Here is a 4,264-nt window from a genome sequence, read left to right on the forward strand (position 1 = left end):
TTGTATCTGGGAACCTGTAACGGACACTCCTCACCAAGATGGTCACCCAAACAAGAGGCCCAAGGCCAATTAGTAAAAAATAGTTTTAATAACACATGTTAAAACAAATACAGTTTTCACATAAAATTCCTCATATAGAGTTCACAAAGATGTGTTTAAAATGATGACAATAAAGGATAACCAGTATGTTCGTTGTGTGGTCTTTAACGCTAGATACTCCCTCACCTTTTTCAAGGTGCGAGCTTAAGAGGGAGTATCTTCACAAACTATGCTGGAAACTCCTGACTGACAAAACCAACGCGTTTCGTCTTATCGACTTCATCAGGGGTAACAAATATATAAACAAATATATAAAGTCACTCTGCCACTTCCATTCACAGCCAGAATCTCTCAGGATCCATTTTGTGAGTTTTACTGAGGAGGTTTTCATTACGTTGTGATTGTCAAATCAGCTTTATACTTTTTGAAGTATTTTTTCCTAGAAGTATTCTATATACGGGCTAATACCTGAATCAGAAATAGTCCTGATTGTAAGATCTGGATATCTTATTCAGGCAGTGCGTCAAAATCTGACTGCAAGTATTTTTAAAGGGAACCTCAATCAATAGTACCTATAAGGAGCTCCACAAAGGAGTCTCGAATAATTATCTTTAAGGCAGAATTTTATATCTAGGACCATTAGGATTCCTAAAAGGAACCACCAAGAAAGCTCCTATCAGGAGCGAACTTAAGAGAATCCTTTTTTATCACTATATCCAAGGTTGTGATTCTCCACACACAAATCTATTAATGGCAAATAAGCCTGTTGTATATATTTGTTACCCCTGATGAAGTCGATAAGACGAAACGTGTTGGTTTGTCAGTCAGGAGTTTCCAGCATAGTTTGTGAAGATACTCCCTCTTAAGCTCGCACCTTGAAAAAGGTGAGGGAGTATCTAGCGTTAAAGACCACACAACGAACATACTGGTTATCCTTTATTGTCATCATTTTAAACACATCTTTGTGAACACTATGGGGTATATGCAATTGCGGTCGAATTCCCGAAATTGTCGAAAAACTGGACTTTTTCGCCCAAAAAAAAAAAATTCGACAATGCAATTCAGTACTTTCCGTCAAAAAAACGGACTTTCAAAATTCGACTTTTTGAAATTCGACATTTGTCAAATTCGACATTTCTGCAATGGTACAAATGCGGCAATTCGACAAAAGTATATTCAATTGAAGTTTGGAAATTCGACAACAGTGCTTTTAGACAGTAAATTCGTCATTTTCAATCCGCCACACTTTGGTGGGTGAATCTAATAAAAAAAAATTAAAACATGTTTTTTTTGGTGTTTTTTTTTATTGGTAATAGCATATCTATTTATATTAGAAGGGATTAGGTACTTGGTTTGTCTTTTTGGGAGGCACAAGTATTATTTATATATTTTTAAAAATATATATATATTTTTTAGATGGAATGGTAAAATCCCGGAAAAAAATGGCGTGGGGTCCCCCCTCCAAAGCATAACCAGCCTCGGGCTCTTCGAGCCGGTCCTGGTTCTAAAAATCCGGGGGAAAATGACAGGGGATCCCCCGTATTTTTAAAACCAGCACCGGGCTCTGCGCCTGGTGCTGGTGCAAAAAATACGGGGGACAAAAAGAGTAGGGGTCCCCCGTATTTTTAACACCAGCATCGGGCTCCACTAGCTGGACAGATAATGCCACAGCCGGGGGTCACTTTTATACAGCGCCCTGCGGCCGTGGCATTAAATATCCAACTAGTCATCCCTGGCCGGTTTACCCTGGGGGAGTGGGGACCCCTTCAATCAAGGGGTACCCCCCCAGCCACCCAAGGGTGAAGCCCGAGGCTGTCCCCCCCATCCAAGGGCTGCGGATGGGGGGCTGATAGCCTTGAGAAAATGTCAAGAATATTGTTTTTTCCAGTAGTACTACAAGTCCCAGCAAGCCTCCCCCGTAAGCTGGTACTTGGAGAACCACAAGTACCAGCATGTGGGAGAAAAATGGGCCCGCTGGTACCTGTAGTACTACTGGAAAAAAAATCCCCTAATAAAAACAGGAGACACACACCGTGAAAGTAAAACTTTATTTCACACATGTCGACACACACATACTTACCTATGTTCACATGCCGACCTCTGTCCACTTGTTCAAGTAGAATCTGTGAATAAAATTATACTCACCTGATCCAGTGTCCAGATATAAATCCACGTACTTGGCAAAAAAACAAACCGCATTTACCCGAACCACGGACTGAAAGGGGTCCCATGTTTACACATCAGACCCCTTTCCCCGAATGCCGGGACCCCACGTGACTCCTGTCACAAAAGGTCCCTTCAGCCAATCAGCGAGCGCAACGTCCGGGCACTCTGCTGATTGGCTGCGTGTCTGAGCTGTCAGACAGCGCATCGCAAAGCCTCTCCATTATATTCAATGGTGGGAACTTTGCGGTTAGCGGTGAGGTGACCCGCGGTCAGCGGCTTACCGCGGGTGACCCCACTGCTGACGGCAAAGTTCCCACCATTGAAAGTAATGGAGGGAGCTGTGCGATGCGCTGTCTGAGCTCAGACGCGCATACAGCCAATCAGGTGAGTGCCACGAAGTAGCGCTTCCTGATTGGATGAAGGGACCTTTGTGACAGGAGTCACGTGGGGTCCCGGCATTCGGGGAAAGGGGTCTGATGTGTAAACATGGGACCCCTTTCAGTCCGTGGTTCGGGTAAATGCGGTTTGTTTTTTTGCCAAGTACGAGGATTTATATCAGGACACTGGATTGAGGTGAGTATAATTTTATTCACATGTACCCCGGTTAGTCGGATCAGGAGACGTGGCAGTCGGCGGGTCAACATAGGTAAGTATGTGTGTGTCGGCAGGTGTGAAATAAAGTTTTACTTTCACGGTGTGTGTCTCCTGTTTTTATTTGGGTATTTTTTTCCCAGTAGAACTACAGGTACCAGCGGGCCCGTTTTTCTCCCGCATGCTGGTACTTGTGGTTCTCCAAGTACCAGCTTACGGTGGAGGCTTGCTGGGACTTGTAGTACTACAGGAAAAAACAATATTCTTGTCATTTTCTCAAGGCTATCAGCCCCTCATCCGCAGCCCTTGGATGGGGGGGACAGCCTCGGGCTTCACCCCTGGGCCTTGGGTGGCGGGGGGGGGACCCCTTGATTGAAGGGGTCCCCACTCCCCCAGGGTACCCCGGCCAGGGGTGACTAGTTGGATATTTAATACCACGGCCGCAGGGCGCTGTATAAAAGTGACCCCCGGCTGTGGCATTATCTGTCCAGCTAGTGGAGCCCGATGCTGGTGTAAAAAATACGGGGGACCCCTACTATTTTTGTCCCCTGTATTATTTGCACCATGACCAGGCGCAGAGCCCGGTGCTGGTTTTAAAAATACGGGGGATCCCCTGTCCATTTTGCCCCCCGGATTTTTAGAACCAGGACCGGCTCGAAGAGCCCGAGGCTGGTTATGCTTTGGAGGGGGGATCCCACGCCATTTTTTTTCCGGGTTTTTTCCCGTTTTTCCCCGTTTTTTTTAAATTGGATCAAAATCAGCGGGACTGTCGAATCCGTTTTTTATTGAATATGGTCAATTTCAGCACTCACTTGCCGAAATTAGACGGTCGAATTGTGTCGAATTAAAAAACGGCCGAAAAATTGCCGCGATTCGCCGCTAATTGCATATACCCCTATATGAGGAATTTTATGTGAAAACTGTATTTGTTTTAACATGTGTTATTAAAACTATTTTTTACTAATTGGCCTTGGGCCTCTTGTTTGGGTGACCATCTTGGTGAGGAGTGTCCGTTACAGGTTCCCAGATACATATCTTCTCCAGTATTCAATTCTGACTTATGGAAACAACACTGGAAGAATCATTGTAGATACAGTCTTATTTAGCGCACTTGGGAAACTGTTTATATATATATATATATATATATATATATATATATACACACCTACAGCATGTACTTACTTATACAGGGAACAGACTAATATATATATATATACTGAACCATGTGTAACCAGTATAAGGATCAGGAATTAATGTCATTTTTTCACACATTTGGGTGGGGTGGGTTCACTGTGAAATGTAAATTGCAGTGTAGCAATAAAGCAGCCAGTATTTACCCTGCACAGATACAATATAACCCACCCAAATCTAACCCATGCCATGCTCCATGTGAGCGCCGCCGCCAACGTGGCAAAGTACCAGCCGACCTATCCCCAGTGCCTGCTCATTTGCTTCATGCAGATTCAGA

This window comes from Pseudophryne corroboree, unplaced genomic scaffold (genome assembly GCF_028390025.1).
Source record: "Pseudophryne corroboree isolate aPseCor3 unplaced genomic scaffold, aPseCor3.hap2 scaffold_612, whole genome shotgun sequence".
NCBI classification, from domain to species: domain Eukaryota; kingdom Metazoa; phylum Chordata; class Amphibia; order Anura; family Myobatrachidae; genus Pseudophryne; species Pseudophryne corroboree.